Genomic DNA, 20,515 nt, shown 5'->3' with positions numbered 1-20,515 from the left:
CTGAGAATACTCTATCCAGCAAAGTTAGCATTCAAAAATGACAGAGAGTTCAAAATATTCACAAATAAACAGAAACTAAGAGAATACGCCAACAAGAATCCTGCCCTTCAAGAAATACTAAAGGGAGTTCTGTAGGAAGAAAGAAAAAAACAAGAGAGACAGAGTTGGAGGAGAGTGTAAGAGCAACTAAAAAGACAAAAACAGAAAAAATCAAAGAAAACATGACAAACACAAATTCAAAGAAAATGTGGCTAATATAAGTAATTCCTTGAAAGTGATAACACTGAATGTCAATGGATTAAACTCACCTGTCAAGAGACACAGACTGGAATATTGGATAAGGAAATATGATCCAACTATATGCTGTCTGCAGGAAACACATCTTACACCCAGGGATTCAAGGAGGTTGAAAGTGAATGCCTGGAAAACAATCTTGCAAGCAAACAATAACTAGAAAAGGGCAGGAGTAGCTATATTAATATCAGACAAAATAGACTATAAATGCAAAACAATTGTGAGAGACAAAGATGGACACTACATATTAGTGAAAGGGATAATCTTTCAAGAAGAAAGAACAATCATAAACATTTATGCTCCTAAAAAGGGTGTCTCCAAATATGTGAGGCAAATACTGGAAAAACTAAATGAAGGAATAGATGACTCCATAATTATAGTGGAGGACTTTATTACACCACTATTAACTTTGGACAGAACACCACAAAAGAGAATCAATAAAGAAACAAAGACTTTGAGCAATATATTAGAAGAGTTGAAACTAATAGACATATATAGAACATTACACCTGAAAACAGCAGGATATACATTCTTCTCAAGTGCACATGAATCAACCTCCAAGATAGACCACATGCTAGGCCACAAAGAAAGGCTCAATGAATCAGAAAGATCAAAATCTTACAAAATAATTTCTCTGACCACAGTGGAATGAAGCTGGAAATCTTCAAGGGCCAGAGTCCCAGATTTGGCACCAAGATTTGGAAGCTAAATAACACACTCTTAGAAAAACAATGGGTCAAGGAGGAAATCTCAAAAGAAATTAATAGCTACCTTGAAACTAATGAAAATGATAACACAACATATCCAAACTTATGGGATGCAGCAAAAGCAGTACTGAGGGGGAAATTTATAGCCATAAATTCATACATCAAAAAAGAAGAAAGAGCTAAAATTGAAGAACAAATTGCACAGTTGGAGGAATTACTAAAAAATCAACTAACCCAAAAGGAAGAAAAATGAAAGAAATAACAAAGATAAGAGAAAACCTAAGTGAAATAGAAAATAAGAAAGCACTTGAAAAAATAAAACCAAGAGCTGGTTCATTGAGAAGATCAATAAAATTGATAAGCCCTTAGCTAGATTAACAAAGAAAAAAGAGAGAAGCTAAATACACAAAATAAGAAATGAGAGATATAATCACTGATCCCACAGAAATAAAGACTACCATAAGAGGATACTTTGAAAAACTATACTCCAAAAGAAATGACAATTTAGAGGAAATAGACAAATTCCTAGAAAAACATAAGCAGTCTATATTGACAAAAGAAGGAGTTGACAATCGCGACAATCCAATCAGAATTAAAGAGATAGTATCAGTCACTAAAAACCTCCCAACTAAGAAGTGCCCTGGGCCAACTGACTTCACAGGTGAATTCTACAATCATTCCGGAAAGAATTAACACCAATCTTGCTGAAAATCTTCCAAAAAATCGAAACAGAAGGAACATTGCATAACTCATTCTATGATGCCAATATTGCTCTAGTACCAAAGCCAAGCAAAGACATCACAAGAAAGGAAAATTACAGACCAATCTCTCTAATGAACCTAGATGTGAAAATCCTCAACAAAATACTTGCTAATTGTATTCAACAAAACATTAAGCAAATTATACACAGTGACCAAGTGGGGTTCATTCCTGGTATGCAAGGATGGTTCAACATAAGAACATCAATTAATGTAATACATCACATAAAGAGATGGAAGGAAAAAATCACATGTTCATATCTATAGATGCAGAAAAAGCATTTGACAAAATACAGCACACTTTCTTGATAAAAACACTGCAAATGATCAGAATAGAAGGAAACTTTCTGAATATGATAAGGAGTATATAGGAAAAACCCACAGAAACAACTACCAGTTACTCCTGAAACTGAGTAATAGTAGACTTGTTCTCATTTTGCAGAAAATTTAACAAAAGATATTCTCTTCCTTTCATTTCGTCCTATAAAATTTCCTTAAATCTCTATTATCACATTTTTAATTGAACTTTTACAAAAAAAAAGTTGGTAAGCAGATATCAAATTCACTTAAGAGGAAAACGCATAAACTGCTGATTGTATAGAGTTTGACAGCTCAATTTGGGGGGGGTTGGTAAATGTGTTAATTTTATGTTTATGGTTGTCAAGATGTGATGAAGTAGATCAATGGTTCACAGTGTCTTTTAAAGTGTATAATGTTCTAAAAATACTTTGGGTTCTAGCTTCCTAGGCATCTGAACAATTTGTGGTCTTCTGCCCTAGAAAATGGCTATATTCTATATTTGGAAGAAGAACAAAGACAATTGTGGATTCTAGACCCAAAGTGAAAATGCATATATTTGTATTCCTGTAACCAAAGCATTGGTATGGTAACAAAACTTCCCATCCTCTCCAGGCAAAGAGAAGAAGGCATGCATTGACTTCACCTCAGGTGTGTGAGTTGTTAGGCTAGTGTTCTACTAAAGAGAACATTAGGTAAGTTCTACTAAAGAGAACATTAATTAAGAGAAGTGGAGTGCAAAATAGCAAAATGAGATAGTCTTTCATTTTTCTATGCCTTAATTTTTCAAAACACCTTAAATTTGTACTATTCTAGAACAATAATGTGCCAGCACCATTTTACAGATTAGGAAATGGATGTCAAAATAACAATTAGATATCATCTTCCCATAAGACTGGCAGCTATCAAAAAATCAGAAAACTATATTTGTTGGAGAGGATGTGGGGAAATGGGAACACTCATCCACTCCTGGTGGGAATGCAGAAGGATCCAGCCATTTTGGAGGAAAGTTTGACAGTTTCTCAAAAAACTAGCTATAGATTTGGCATATGACCCAGCAATTCCACTCCTGGGTATATACCCAGAAGATCTGAAAACAACAACCCAAACTGACATATGCTCATCAATGTTCATAGCAGCATTATTCACTATTGCTAAAATTTGGAATGAACTCAAATGCCCATCAACAGAGGAATGGGTAAATAAAATGTGGTATATGCATACAATGGAATACTACTCAGCTATAAGAACAAATACAGTACAAACACATGTGATAACACGGATGAATCTTGAGAACCTTATGTCGAGTGAAGCAACCCAGGCATTGAAGGACAAATACTACATGACCTCTCTGATATGAAAACCAAGCAGTCTCAGTTAGAGACTAGATGGTAAACTTAGAGGAAGTTGGAGAGTAGAGAAAGGTTGCGAGCTCACATCTACTTGGGTGAAATCTATGATAAGCTGGAGGTAAGTATTTGTATAGGGAAGGGATAAAATGGGGGTATAGTAATAACTTTGGGAGGGGTGGTGTGGGCTTGAGTGGGGCTAGGGATGGGAGGGTGGGTCAGATTGCCCAAGAAAATGGGGAGATTGTGGGGGGAACATTTGAACATAGGAGATTGTCACATATGTGATTGAAATTATAATGCAGAGAAAACTCTTTAGAAAATATAATATGGAAGGTTACCTGATTAAGATGCATAAGGGGAGGGCATCTGACACAGGGCATGCTTCGAGGGAATGTGTGTGTTCATTTTGTCATAGTGGTTATATCATTGTGTAGAGACCCATATAATGAGAGTGAAGTTAGACCACATCCTGGGGAGGACTGATGTTCTCAAACAGAGGGAACTGTATCTCCTGAGAGCATTGGTGGATCCCAATGGGTTAGGGCAGTCAAGAATGTTAAGCCCTCAACATTTTTTGAAGAATCTCTGAATATGGTCCTTCAAGTAAGGAAGATTGATTGTCATGATGGGCCCTGAGGGAAGGGAGAAAGAGGTGTTGAATACATGGAATCAGGGTAACTGTGGGGCAATGGAAGTGTTCCACAAGATCATGCCATGATGGATATAGGACATGTTAAATTACACCAAATATGTATAAAAGTCTATAGGCTAAAATGTAAACCATAATGTAAAGCATAAGATAACTAAAATTTTAGAAAATTATATAGTCTAAAATATAAACCATAATGTAAACCCAAGTGGAACCATGTTTGAAAGCTATTTTTTCTATATCTGTACATTAGCTAGAGCACATATAGTATGAACATGTAATAATATCACTGTTGGGGAAGCGACAAAATGTTTAATGTTGGATATGTGGGAGTACCATATATTGAGTATGTGAATTACTGTGATCTAAAACTTATGTCAAGAGAAACTTAATGATTAGGAAAAAAGAAAGAAAGGAGTTAGACACTGAGGAAGAAATGGAAGAAATTTACTTGCCACGGTACATACAGGGCAATACCTATAGCAGTGATGAAAGGCAAAATGTCAAAAACAAAGCTTTTTCATTTTTTCATTTTTTGATGCCCCAATTTATTTTTACTTTCTTTAATTTTTCTAAATTCCTATGTATTCTATATCTAACATTTAACCCATCAATACATTCCCTTTTTCTATTAATGGAACCTGGCAATATATTGGGCTTCCTTTTTGAAGAAGTTTTGGACTACAGAGAGGTTCAATTTTTTCAGGGGAGGAGCACTTGTGTGGGGTGTCATTGGTGGGGGCACATGGTTGGGAAGGAGTTCTCCAGGGCATGTATACAGAGTACATAGAAAAGTCTGGATATTTTCATAGAGGTTTCAGTTCAGTTGGAAACAACAGATGAGAGAGTGTTGAGTTCCTGACCAGGGGAGCTCTATCACATCCCCCAATGGAATAACAACAATCCCCCAAGTGCAATGGCAAAGACCAATATAAATGGATGGTTCAATGATGAGCCCTTGAAACAGATGGCTCCAATTATGAACCTGTGTGCCTGAAATATGCACTAGGCCTAAAGATGTGGGGTGCCTAAGAATTACTTCCTGAGAGCCTCCATGTTGCTCAAATGTGGCCACTCTCCAAGCCAAACTCAGCATCTAGACATATTGCCTTTCCCTCAGTGTGGGACATGACTCCTGATGACCCTCACTGGTCCAGAGGGATTACTACCAAGCACCAGCTGAAGATGTAACTAGAAAAAGACCTTGAATAAAGAGGTCAACTCAGACCAGCAAAATATCTCAGCCTACATGTAATATTAGGTGTTAAAAACTGCTTTTTGACTTTGGGTTAAAGGGGGAAATGGAAAGGAAAAATGAGTTTGTATGGCTATGAGTCTCCAAAAAAGAGTCAGGAGGACATTGGAGAGGTGATGCTTATGCACACCTCAGCAGGGAACCAGAGACTGCCAAGGTAGATGGAAACCCAGGTGCTGGTTCTCCTGAGGGCTGCAGAGATCCACAGGCTCTATGGTCATGGTAGATGGCTCTGGAGTTCAGGGCCATATCCATTGGCCCTACTTTGGCATTTGTGTTCCTGAGTGTGATGGAGTTGGACTCAGATATATGCCTCTTCTGTTACTTTTACTGGACCTGTGGTTGGCATTTGGATTGTTGTATACTCAGGGGACCTGAATTTCTGAACTGACCATGTGACGGCCAGGCCCTGAGACTCAGCAGACTTGTAGCTCCTACTCTCTGGTTTCTTGGACTTACACTGGCCAGCTGACAGGGAGGTGAAAATGGTCAACTACCACACCGGGGAGCCAAGAGTGCCTACAGCTGCAAGCAGGAGAATTGCATCCATCATCCACGTGAAATCTAAACCCCTCGTGATGTAGAGGTGAACTGGACATAACCATCCTCCACAAAATGGAGGAATAGATTATGGATTAGAGTGGACTTACTGGTATTCTGCTGGGGAACTATTGTGATTAGTAAGGGAAGAAATTGCAGTAGTGATGTGGAGAGGGTGGCCACGGTGGCTGCTGATGGTCGGGAGAAGGAAGAAGAGATATGGTGTGGGGGTATTTTCAGGATTTGGAGTTGTCCTAGGTGGTGCTGCAGAGATGGATGCTAGATGTTGTGTGTTCTGTCATGGCCCACTGGGTGGCCTGGGAGAGAGTGTGTACTACAATGTGGACTACTGTCCACGTGCTGCAGTGGTTCTCCAGGATGTATTCACTGGGTGCAGTGGATGTGCTGCAATGATGGAAGAGGTTGTTGATGTGGGAGGGGTGGGATGGGTGGGGTTGGTGGTATATGGGGACCTCATATTTTTTGAATGTAACATTTAAAACAAAATAAAGCAGAAAAAAAGAATAGTTAATAATAGTAAAAAAATAAAATAGAGCAAAAGTGACCTGGAATGTTGGTAAATTCCCTATTGCATTCAATTCTGAAAAACACTGGAGTAAATAAAATTTTTGCATTATTTTTCAAAAAAATAAAAAATAAAAATAATATTATTTTTAATAACAACACAAGGCACTTTAACATTACCATAAGTGCCAACTACTATCTATCATCCTGTATTACTCATTCTAATATTACAGAATTAAATATTTCCAGCATTTATATTTTCTGTCACAAAGTCCAGATTTGATTCCCTGTCAACTTGACCAATTCTTGGTAAGACTTCCACAGTTTAGCTCAGATTAATCAAGCTCTAGGAAAACTAGGGCCTAAAGGTTTATTGTAACCCTAATTGTCTTTTTTTTTTAGTATCTGTTCTTATAATTGCCATATCTGCAGCTACAGCCATCATAGCTCTTACAAAATCCATACAAACTTCTCAACAGGTAAATACAATTATGTCTAAAATCACCTAAGTTGTGTTAACACAAATTTCCATAGATCAAAGTATAATGACCAGACTAGATGCTCTAGAAACTGCAGTTCTGTGGCTAGGCAAAAGACAAGAAGCCTTAGACACAAGACAAAATTTATTATGTGATTGGCAACCTACAAGCATCTGTGTAATATCACTCCCTTGAAACAGCACCCAAAATGGTTGAGACTTTATCAAGACCCACTTGCAAACTGCATTCTCTTCACAGTTGCAATCAGATATCTCCACTCGTCAAAAGCAATTGGAGTGGCAATTATTTAACCTAAAATATTTAACAGAAAAATCTGTCCTTGATATATTGGCTAAAACTCTCCAATGGTAAAAACCCACTCAATGGTTTCCCAGCCTCAGTTTACATGTATGGATTATTATAATATTAACTTAATCTTTCTTATTATTTCTTTTTGAGTCATTTGATTCATCTGGAATTCCCTCAGCAGTCTATGCCAAAACAGTAAACAATTGCTGACAGCCACCTCCCACTCCCACATTCCACTTTCTAGCACTACATAAAGAGGGAAATGTAGTTGTCTGTATAAAGACAATTTATGATTGCTACTAATATTTGTGAGCTGAAAACAGTCATGCATGCTTTTGTTTGTTATCACTTGCCAAAGTCCTTGAGCTGAAAATATCCCAGCCACAATGTCCCTTGCACCTGATTGTAAATAGCAGAAGTAAAAACTAACAAAACAGCAAAGCCATACGGCTCTATTACTGCATGTTTTTTGTTCAAGCATCAAAGATCAGCAGTAACAGCTTGTGCTGTCTTGCTTCCCTGCATCCAGTTATGGTGATAAGAGAAAGTACTAATGTCTAACTTGAAAAATTCTTGGGGAAAAATCCAACCCAAAAAGTATATATATATTAATACATCTCTGAATGAAGGAGAGCTCTGCCTCTTAACTGTGTTTAAGTGTATTCTTTGGTGCCATCTCTAACTTACTGGACAAGTTAGTAATCCACCAACTCTCACAGAGAAACATCTACAGGACCTTGTAATAGAAATGGGTTCATGAACTTCATAATCAAAGCATGAGCAGCAAAAGAAAAAAAAATAGATAAATGGGACATCCTTAAAATTAAAGTCTTTTGCACTTCAAAGGAGTTTATCAAGAAAGTGAAAAGACAGCTGAGCCAATGGGAGAAAATATTTGGTAACCATATATCTGATAGGAAGCTAATATCCAGCATATATAAAGAAATACTTTATCTTGAAAATGAAAAAACAACCCCTTTTAAAAAATGGGCAAGAGAGTTGAACAGACACTTCTCCAAAGAAGAAATATAAATGGCTAAAAAGCACATGAAAAGATGCTCAACATCACTAGCTATTAGGGAAATGAAAATCAAAACTACAATGAGATTCCATCTTACACTCATTAGAATGGTGGCTATTAAAATTTTGGAGATGATGTGGAGGAATGGGAACCCTCATCCACTGCTGGTGGGAATGTAAAAGGATAGAGCCATTGTGGAGGAGTTTGTTGGTTCCTCAGAAAACTAGCTAAAGATTTGCCTCATTTCTTAGCCATTCCACTACTGTGTATGTACAAAGAATGGAAATAAAGACATGGACTGATAGATGAGCATGAGTGTTCAATGGTTTGGATCACAGAGAGTTTCAAGTATGGCAGGAGAAGCATTTGTGTGTGGTGTCATTGATGGGGAATGTATGGGTCAGAGGGAGTTCACCAGTGCATAAATATAGGGTATATAGATATATTCAGATGTTCATTGTTTATTGACATAGTGGATAGAGTTTCACATGACAACTGAGGGAGTATTGAGTTCCCATCCTGGCAGCAATGTCATATTCCCCAGTGGAAAGCAATAATCCTCCAAGTGCAAGGACAAAGACCTGTGAAGAAGGATGGCCCAAAGATGGGCCCTTGATTCTGATGACTATGATTATGAGCCTGTGTGCTTGAAATTTCATTTTGACCTATAACGGCAGGGTGCCTAAGTGTTACCTCCTGAGAGCATCCATGTTACTTAAATGTGGCCACTCTCTAAACCAAACTCAGCATATAAATGCATTATCTTCCCCCCAGTGTGGGACATGATTCCTGGGGATGAGCCTCCCTGGGACCATGGGATTACTCTTATGCTCTGGTTGGTGATGGAACAAGAAAAAATCTTGAAGTAAAGGAGGAAATGGTAAAGACAAATGAGTATATGTGGCTAAACACATACTCTCCAATTCATTGTACTTACCCAGAGCAGCTAACAAGGAGGTGAGGATGGTCAACCACCACACCAAGGAATGAAGAGTGTCTACAACTGCAAGAAGGAGAATCCCATCTATCAGCCAAGTGCAATCTAGTCCCCTCTCAATTTATGGTGGAGTGGACATCACCATCCCAGGAGTCACAGGATGGAGAAATACAATATGGATTTGAGTGGACTTACTGGTATCCTACTATAGAATTATTGTGACTCTAGCAATGCAAGAAATGTAAGAAATTATAACATTTATGTGGAGATAGTGGTCATGGGAGTTGCTGAAGGCAGGGAGAGGGTAAAATGGATACAATATGAGGGCATTTTAAGGAATTGGAGTTGTCCTGAATAATATTGCAGGAACAGATTCAAGACATTATATATCCTGCCATAATTCACTGAATTGACTGGGAGAGAGTGTAAACTACAACATAAACTGTAATCCATGCTGTGTAGCAGTGCTTCAGAATGTATTCATCAAATGCAATGAATGTATCACCCTAGTGAATTAATTCGTTAACGTGGAGAAGGGGGTGTGTAGGGAATGTCAAATATGGGAACCTCTTATATTTTTTAAAGTAACATTGTGTGTGATCTATATACCTTTTTTAAAAAGAAAGATAATAAGAAATATATATTTAAAATGAAACAAAAAATTGTGGAAAAGTATAAAGACAAATGAGTTTATGTGGCTTAGAGACTTTAAAGTGAGTTAGGAGGTCAATCTACAGATAGAATTTATGCACATCTCAGCAGGATTTCATTGACAGCCAAATTAAATACAATCCCAAATAGAGGGGTTCTTGATGGCTATAGAGAGTTCCAGATAGTATAGTCAGGGTAGATAGCATAGAAGTTTGGTTTCTTGCTTGTGTTTCCTACCTTGGAATTTATGCCCCCTAGTGTGACAGTGTTGGACTCAGCTGTGGTTTCCCTACTCATGGCTCTTCTTTCCATCCATTTTAACCTATAATTAGTACTAAAGTTGAAAGATGATGTACAAGGGACTTAAATCTTTGTCCTATCCATGTGCCAACTGGGCCTTGAATTTCAATGTAGTTGCCACATCAGTTCATTGAACTCTCCAGTTCATTGTCAAAACAACTAACAAGGAGGCAATGGACAAACAACATAAGAAAGAACTGAAAGTATCTACAACTTGCAAACAGTGGAGTACCATCCATTGGCTGTATGGGATTGAAGTCTCTCCTCAATTAAAACTGGAAGGGGCATCACCATCATAGAGTGTTCAGGATTGGGGAATGAAATGTGGACTTAAGTAAACTTACTAGGATTCTACTATAGACTTATTTTGCTTCTAGCAAAGGAAGAAAGATCACGAAGTAGAGGCAGGGGCCACTGGAGTTTCTGGGGTAGGGAGAGGGAAAGACAAGTGCAATTCAGGGGCATTATTGGGACTTAGGAACCATCCTGAATGACACTACAATGACAGATTCAGGTCATTATATATACTGCTATTATCACCAAAGTTGAATGGGAGATAGTGTAAACTACAATAAAAACTATAATCCATGATTAGTGGCAATGCTCCAAAATGTGTTTGTCAATGCAATAAATGTACCACACTAATGAAAGATGTAGCCAATGAGGAAAATTGTGGGAAGTGTGGGGACTGGGACATAGAGGAATCCCTTATATACTCTATGTAACATTTATGTAATCTAAGTATCTTTTAATGAATAAAATATATAACACATATATAAATATATATAATGGATTGCCCAAGAAAAAATGTGGCCAAAGACTAAAAAGTAGAGATTTATAATAAATAAATGAAGTACAAATATATATATGTATATTTATATGTATATATATGGGATGCCCAAGTACCCCATGTTCTCCTCCTCTCATATTTTCCCCTATTAATAACATCTTTCATTATTTGGTACATTTGCTATAATTGATAAATATTTATGCATTCCTACTATCCATGGTCTATGGTTTACCTTGTATTTTACACTTCACACAGCACAATTTTATAGATTTTGGCAAAATGTTTAATGACCTTTAAAAGTCATTTCAATATCATGCATAACCATTCCAATGTACAAAAATATGCCCCATGTTATACCAATTCTTCCCTCTCTGTGCCTTATGGTGACAATTATCTTTAAATCAATGTCTCAAGTTCTTCCATTGTTTGTATAATAGTAGTTTTACTTTGTTCCACAGTTACATTCTCTCTTTATGCTTATTCATTCCTCACTCTTGATTATTTTGAGATGGTGATGACACCTCTTTCTGATTGAGAGGGGGCATAGATCCTATGTATCAGATGGAACTTTTTTGCTTGCAGTTGTAGATACTCTCTGTTTCTTTTGAAATGGGCATGTCCATCATCTTCATTTTATTTGTTCTTGGTGATTCTAATGGCCTGGGGATTAGGTGTTGGTGGCAAATCTTCTGAGATTCAGGGCTCAACCAGCATATGAACAGACCAAAGATTTATGTCTCTAGGACATACATTTACTGGGTATAGTGCTAACTATAGGTTCAAATAAATGGGGCAGAAGAACCATATGTAGGGAAATTATAAATAATTCTAGCTCTGTTACATTGGAGAGATAAGCTAACATATTCTAAGATAAGGCCCACTGACTTGGTACCAACTAAGGCCCTCTAACTATGTGCCAATTTCCTGTGGTTGTCTGCCTTGCTTCTAGAGTCCAGACATCTCTATAACCCTTAGTAGCACATCTAATTGGACATTGATTACTATGGCAGTGAGATCCTCCTGAGACATGCATAAGCATAATTTCTGGAATGATCTCCCAACAAATTTGAAATCTTTTAGCCATAAAAACTCTTTTGTATTAAATATTTCCCCTTTTTGATTAACGCCATTTTCCAAATGCATCATTAGTTGACATTTGGTAAAAATTCCTCAGTGCCAGTGAGATCCATCCTTGGGAGTTTTGTCCCACATCTCATCCACTGTGTCTTTCATCCCATAAAGTCTGTTTCTATTCTTGCAAGCTTTAAAATTTTTCTTCATACTTACCCAGTTTCTTAAAATCTTTATCTCTTTAGTTATATTTTTCTTCAACTACTTGAATTGAATTAGGAGATTTTTGTGATTAAAATTGATTAGTTGTCTTAAATACTGTGTCTCATCAGAATTTTGGGGCTTATTTCTTTGGCTGGGCCATCTCTTCCTGTTTCTTACTATGGTTTTTAAATTTTGCTAATGCCTAAGTTGATGAAGCTACTCTGATGGCCAAATTCTCCCACTTGGGGAAGCAGACTTGGCCCAGTGATTAGGGCATCTGCCTACCACATGGGAGGTCCACCGTTCAAACCCTGGGCCTCCTTGACCCATGTGGAGCTGGCCCATGCACAGTGCTGATGTGGGCAAGGAGTGCCCTGCCATGCAGGGGTGTCCCTGTAAAGGGGAGCCCCATGTGTAAGGAATGTACCCCATAAGGAGAGCCGCCCAGCACGAAAGAAAGTGCAGCCTGCCCAGTAATGGTGCTGCACACACGGAGAGCTGACACAACAAGATGATGGAACAAAAAGAAACACAGATTTCTATGCTGCTGACAACAACAGAAGTGTACAAAGAAGAACACGCAGCAAATAGACACAGAAAACAGACAACTGGCGAGGGGGGTGAAGAGGAGAGAAAAAAATTCTCCCACTTGCCTAGCAGCTTTCTTTCATGGCATTTTTGTGATTTGGTGTTCAGTTTATACTGTCTTTAAAATTTCCCAGCTTACATTTTCAAAATAGTATGACAAACTCAATATAATGGAGAACCAATTTGCTCTTAATGCACTGGGTGGGAGGTTCTAAAACCATTTCTTTTTCTCCTTGCAGGTTCCTGGCCTCCCAGAAGATGGCACTAGTTGGTGAATCTTTCTAGGAAAGTGTCACTATCAACCTCCACTTGCTGGTAATTCTTGCCCAGTCAGAGTCAATATTCAAAACAAGATTTGATGGCCAAATTAACTCAAGAGAAATTATTTCCTAACCACTGCCACACACTCCCTCTTCACAGAGAGGAAGACATCAGTTTCCCTTTCATCTGGTTGCAATGAGACACAGGTTTAATCCAGGTTATTTACCTAAAGTGTGGGGGCTGGGAGCCATTTTAAGAATGGGAGTTAGTAACTCTGAGTTTTGAATTTGACTTCTTAGACTTTCTGCCCCTAACCCTTCTGGAGAATGTGCAGAAGTCTCCTGGACTATAAATCCCCAAAGAAGTGCCCTTTTGCTCTTCCTCACTGTTTTTGTGAGAGGGTTGAGCACTTCATACAGTCATAGAAGTCTAGAGAGGTTCAATCATTTGCATATAGAAAGCCAGGACTCGAATGATTTTGAGAAGTAAAAATGATTAATTGATGGCCAGACTCTGGAGCTTTCTGTTTCAAACCCAAGCCTCAAACAAGATTTCAAGTTCCTTTTATACAGAAAGGGGAGTCAAGTGGTGCTTTTATCGAAAAAAACAAAAAAACAAAACAAAACAAAAACACCTACTTTCTTTGTTAGTTAAATGTTTGCCTCAGTATCAGATAGTTTTTGAATTAACATATCACCCACATTTCAGGTGAGCCTGAATTAGCATATTGCCCACATTCCCTTGGATGCAATTTTGAATACACATTCAGTCTTACATCCTTTCTGAATATTCAAAGCCTGTATCACTTGACCGGTTTTCTAGAGACTAGGCACACTTGAATACAGAATTAGATGATTTTGAATTTATGCACAGGCTATATTATATTTCCCACTCGAGGCCAAGTCCAAGTTCCCTTAAGCTTCGGCATCACCACCATCAGAGTTTCCCTGGACTGACTGGTATGTATATAGAGTTTCATTGCTAAACTGTTTCCCAGGACCGGAGTCATTGCCATGGTCACCAAGGGCAGGGCTGCAGCCTCTTACCGTCCCACACCCACAAGTTAGGACACAGACAGCTTAGGTTATCTATGAAGTGATGAACAGCCTCCCACCCATAGCTCATAGCCCACATCAATCCCAACTCCAATGGCATTTTCCCAGAAGTCTCTAGTTTCTTCATTTTAAATTGTGACTAATATTATATTTTATAAACATTTCACACTTATACCTGTGTCAGACCTACAATTTAGGCATTAAAATAAATACCTTGTACAAGTACATTTGGGCATAATTTTCACTTCCATTTGGTAAATAATGAAGACAAATTGCTGATTCACAGGAAAAATGTTAATTATTTTATAAGAAAATTTTCACCATTTGCAAAATATTTCAAATGTCTCACACTAAGGAAATGCATGACAGTTTTGGTTGTGCAGAATTCTTACAATCCTTTCTTATTGCAAGATTTGTTTATTTAAAAATTCTTGAGTTGTATAGTAGCCAACATTATGGATTTTTATTTATGTTTTCCCTTCAGAATATACCAAGCTGGATTTCATACTGACACTAATTAAATCTTGATAAAATAAAAAGATTTAATTTAGCATATATTCTCTCATCACAATTAATTAAATTGTGTATCACCCACAACCAAAATTTTGGAAATTAATCATCATGTAATTTAAAAATCTATTTACCAAAACGAAGTTACAAAGAAAATTAAAAAATATATTTCTTTTGTACTGTATGATAGTGAATAATAGGGTACCATCATACAAGCAAATCAGTATGCATATGGTGCTTACTCTGAGCCCTTGGCTCTGTTCTGAAGGAATCAGAGTAACCACCATACTGATTTGCTTGTATGATGGTACCAGGTGGCAGCCTGAAGGGCTGAACAACAACATCCATCTATGGCTTACTCTGTCAGAACTTACCCAGCAAGAAGGAGCCTCCATACATGTAAGGCATGGTATGAAAAGGTCTGGGGCAGAGGGATACCCACTTCATGCCATAAAACAGAGCATGCAAAAGGGGTTTGTCTATTCCATCTGGTATTGTGGGAGCATTCCGATCCCTGCAAACAAGAAATTCCTAATGCATTAGCATATGCCATTAACAAGACCCAGGCTCAGAAAATACAAAAAAGATCCATACTTTTGTCTAAGACTTATCTACTTTGTAGGAGGGCTAAACTCTGCAAAAGATTGTAGCAGAAATATCAAGAAAAAAATCTGAAAATATACCCTGTAGAACAATCGAATATAAGACAAAAATTTTAAATGATGGCCAATTCAAAAGAATAGCATAAAACCATGACAAGACATATTGTGTTCAAACTGTTAAGTGCCAAGGACCAGAAGAGAGCTCTGAAGGCTTCAAGACTAAAGCAACATGTTTTGTTCAAATGGGCCCCAGTAAGATTAAGTAACAATTTCTCAAGAGAAATCATAGAGGCAAAAAGGCAGTGGGATGAAATATTTAAAGTGCTGAAAGAAAATGATTCACTTATAATGTCTTTTGAAACAATCTGTCAAAAATGAGGAACAGATTAATATGGCTTTTCCATATTAAAACAAAGAAACAAAACAAAACCTGAGGGAGTTCATTATGACTAGACCTGCCCTACAAACAATGCTAAGCAAGTTCATCAGATGGAAATGAATGGACACTTAACAGTGGATTGAGTTACATAAAAATTTAGAACTCAGGTAAATATAACCATTTCTGTAATTAACCAGTAATAATGTATTTTGTTTTTGGTATGTAACTATTTTTGATGAGTTATAAAATTCAAGTGCTTAAAAGTGAAAAGTAAATCTATGGTTGGGACATACAATTTATGAAGATATATTTTGTAATTATTACAACAAAAAGAATGGTGACAGAAGGGTATAGGGACATAATTTGTGTATATTCATATAGTTAACCTTATAATAATAATGATAGTATTGATTTATCAATTGTGACAAAGGTACTTCAATTATGTAAAATATTACTGAAAAGGGAAACTCCATATGTATGTGTGTGGGGGGGTTAAAATATGGGAGCTCTGTTCTTTCTGCTTGATTTTTCTGTGAACTATTACTGTTCTAAATTAAAAATAAAACTCCTTGGAACAAAAGAAAACACTATATAATGATAACGGGATCAATTAAAGACAGAGACAACAATTGTAAATATATGTGCACCTAAAAGTAGAGCTAAAATTATATGAAGCAAATATTGATGATGGAAGAAATAGATAATTGTACATTATTAATAGTGGAATTCAATACACCACATTGAATAATGGATCAACCATCTAGACAGAAGATCAAAAAGTAAATAGATGGATACAAAACATTACTGATAAGGAAAACTGTAGGTGGGGGATGTATGGGCATTCTTTCTTTTCTGCATGATTTTTTCTGTAAACCAACAGATGCAATAATAATAACATGAATATAATGAAAACAACATTTACATGAAATGAAAACAACTAACGATAATAAATTAGTTGTTAATGATGAAATTTGTGTTTCAATTGAAAATTAAATTTCAGCAATACTTGTCTCCTACACATGAGCATGAGAACTTCCCAATAGTTAAAGACCTCTCTGAAAGGATTGGTGATATTAGTAAATGTGGTTTATTTTAGAACTGAAAATCATTCTGTGAACAAATATTTTCCAGATGAACACTTCTTGATGCTACAAAAGTATGCATGTTATAAACTCATTCAAATTGCTAAAAAGATAATGCATTGAAATCTAATAGAAAAAAAAGATTTATTCCAAATAGGAAATATCCTTTAAGTAAAATTGGTGCTCGATTTTGGTTTAGATTAGTACTTTAGAAGAATATTAAAAATTATCTTAAAGTACTAAACAAATACCTCTTCCATTTTCTAATTATGCATTTCTGTAAGACATTATTTTCTTCAGACTCTTTGACCAATCCAACATCTTGCAGTGGAAAGAATGAAGAAGCAGATATGATAATTCAGTTATTTCCCAGTAATCCAAAAATAAGTAGAAATTCCAAAGGAAAAAAAATTCCCTCTCCTCAAACTATATTTTGGTTTTGGAAAATAACTTATTTTGAAAAGTATTATTGCATTATAATATAATCATTTACTTCTAATAATTGAAATAATTTATGTCAATCAAGTTTAATTTCCAATATGGTAATTTTCCATAGATATAAACAACAGAATTATAAATTATTTTGGATTTTTATTAATTTCTAGAGTGCAAAATGTCCTGGAAACAAAGAAAAGGAAAGCCATTGAGCTATGTGTGTGTATTAATCATGTTCTGCCATATTTCTAGGAAACTCAGGCAATGTATTTTCACATGTATTTCCTACTATCACCCTCTTCTTGGTACTATAGTTCATGGAAATGTTAGTATGCTTTTACTAGATGTCTGGCCATCATTTTCCCTCATGTTTATCTCCTGATTGAAAACCTGTCTAGTTCTTACATGTATTTTGTTTCTCTCTGAATATCCTTGCCATAGCAGGAAATATTTCAGCCTCTAAGAAACTGAGAAATCCTTCACATATTTTCTGTTTGCCCAAAATACAAATATAAAGGCTGAGAACATGGAGTGGTTATGAGTATGTGGTTAGCAGTAATAATGTAAAATGCTTGCATCTATGCCAAAATGTACTGGGTTGATAATGGGGCTGTATGGAGAGTGTGTGCCAAATGTATACTATGGATTTGGTAACAATCAGATGGTATTATTTTATCTGTAACAAGTATTCTGCCACAGTGTGGTCTGTTGATATATGGATGTTGTTTGGGAATTCTGCACATGTGCATGACTGTTTTGTAAGTTTGCAACTTCTGTCATAAAAGATAGAGTGGGCACCTCTTATACATTTTCATGTAATATTTTTTGTGATGTATGTATCTTGAAAAGAAGATAATTAAAAGCTGAAAATAATTATTTTTTAAAAATAATAATAAGGTGGGATGGGGGAAAATACACCAAATGTAACATAAGGACTATAATTAGTAAAATTTTGACAATATTCTTTCATAATCTTTAACAAATGTCTCACAACCATGCAAGGTATTGGTCGAGGGTTGATGTATGGGACCCTTTTATAATTTTATACATATTTGCTTTGTAATTCCACAAGTTTTACTCTACACTTATTGTTTATGTATGTTCATATATAAATGCTATAAAGATAATAATAATAATAGGATGGGTTGGGGAAAATACTTTGATTAGTAGTAATATTTTGAAAATGCTATTTAATCATTAGTTTAAAATGTTCAACAACAATGCAAGGTATCGGTGGTAGGGTGAGTTATGAGAGTCCTGTATGATGCTATGTATTTTTTTGTAAGTTCACAACTATTACTACACACTTATTGTTTATATATGTTTATGTGTGAGTGATATACTTCAATAATTTTCTTAAAAAATGAAAAAGGAATGGCAAAGATTTGCTTCGGCTTTGTGAAATGATTTCTGAGGCTTCCTGCCTTTGGTTAAGCTAATTATATTCTATAGTAGGTCAAGGGAGATTTCTTTTTTTTTAAGATTTATTTTTATTTATTTTTCTCCCCTTCCCCCCATCCCCCTTGTCTGTTCTCTGTGTCCATTTGCTGTGTGTTCTTCTTTTGTCCACTTCTGTTGTTGTCAGTGGCACCAGGAATCTGTGTCTCTTTTTGTTGTATCATCTTGCTGCATTGACTCTGCATATGTGTGGCCACCTTTTGGGCAGGCTGAACTTTCTTTCACACTGGGTGGCTCCTTACAGGGCATACTCCTTGTGCGTGGGGCTCCCCTATGTAGGGGACACCCCTGCATGGCACAGCACTCCTTTTGTGCACCTCAGCACTGCACATGGGCCAGCTCCACAAGGGTCAAGGAGGCCCTGGGTATGAACCGTGGACCTCCCTTGTAGTAGGTGGAGGCCATATCCATTGGGCCTGATTTGATTCTTACCTCTCCCTACCAACATTCCCAATCTACTTTTGCAACTGCATTTATAACTTGTAGTTATATGTGGAAACTTTATTTTTTAGTACTTTTGAGCTTTTATCCCTTTCTATGTTCTGATAGTCTCCTGACTGGCAGTGATTAAGCATTTTCAGAATAACAACAAATGGGCTATTTTCCTACAATATGCTTGTGAAAGTATTTTCGCACAATCTGGGTTTTCCCTAACATTAATGTCAAATAACATATTCCTCCAAGTGCAAGGAAACACTTTTGGTAAGAATCTAACAGTAAGTCACATATTCATTTACTTGCTTCCTTTTTAAAATTCATTCTAAAATGATTCCTTATTTTTTTAACTTAGTAACGATCAATTTTTATTGTTTTTCTTGTTTTTGTTGATGATTTTAACATCATGTGACTTTCCTTCTTTCCATAATGTTATTCTAAATGCTTAAAATATTTTACTGCATTAACATGATTTTATGGATATATTTTAATGTTAATATATTATATTTATGCTGTGATGTAAAATTTAAAATATATGGAATTGTCAGTGGCTATGCAACTTTTTGGAATAGTTCTTTTGTTAAGTTTAACAAGAAGAAGAAACTGTGTTTGCAAATTTTATTCTAATAAGCACTATTGCAAATTTAATCTCAAGGGTATAGTGAACAATTTCTTATTAATCATGATTTGAATGAAAATTGGCTTCTTTAATGGTGAAATAACAGATTCTCTAGGGCTCCTGACAGATATTATCCATATGTATTCACCCTAAATAATAACTATGTTTATAAATAATCTAGAAGCACAATTGTTACAATGATTATGAACTTTGTGGAGAAGTGGACTCATTGAATTTTATAAAGGAAAAGAATGAAGCAAGACTGCAAAATTTGTAAATTCTTTTCAATTAGGCAAAAGTAATATTTTAACTACAGAAAAGGTAAAACGTTTCCTCATTCCTCAGATATATTTGTATTTTAATTCATGTGTTTCTTTTAAATGACTAATGAAAAATGCACTGACATATCTGTGATATATCTCAAGATCATTAGCATACTTTATTTCTTCCCCATCTTATAACTTGATATTCAGACTCTGAAAGATTCTGATTCTGGTTTTATTATAGGTGTTTCATTTTAACAATATTACCAGAGGAAATATCTGGTGTTCATAGGTTGTATTCCAATATTGAGATATAATTCAAATTAGCAATAAATTGGATTTTTTCTGTAAACTAATTATATTTTTCACTACTTGAACTAGAAATATTAGTGCAAATATTACTTAAACTAGATTGTAAAGGATAGCTAAAAAATTCAGAGGAATCAATGAGTTGCTATAGCATTTCATATAAATCAATCATCAGAATCCAGATAGTCAGTGAAGTTTTTATAATGAATTTTTTGTAGGATATTAAGAAATAACACTTTATGTAGATTTTTACTATGCTCTTGTATTTAATGTGTTTATGAACTGAAGAGGAAAAGGTATCCCACTCATTTTCTCCACATCCAAAATTGGAAACTGACTTTTTTCTAAATATTCTGGAGGTAATTAGAAGCAGGGATAAA

This window comes from Dasypus novemcinctus, chromosome 16, assembly GCF_030445035.2.
Source record: "Dasypus novemcinctus isolate mDasNov1 chromosome 16, mDasNov1.1.hap2, whole genome shotgun sequence".
In the NCBI taxonomy this organism is placed as follows: domain Eukaryota; kingdom Metazoa; phylum Chordata; class Mammalia; order Cingulata; family Dasypodidae; genus Dasypus; species Dasypus novemcinctus.
The sequence above is the reverse complement of the archived record's forward strand: the minus strand, read 5'-3'. Positions refer to the sequence as shown.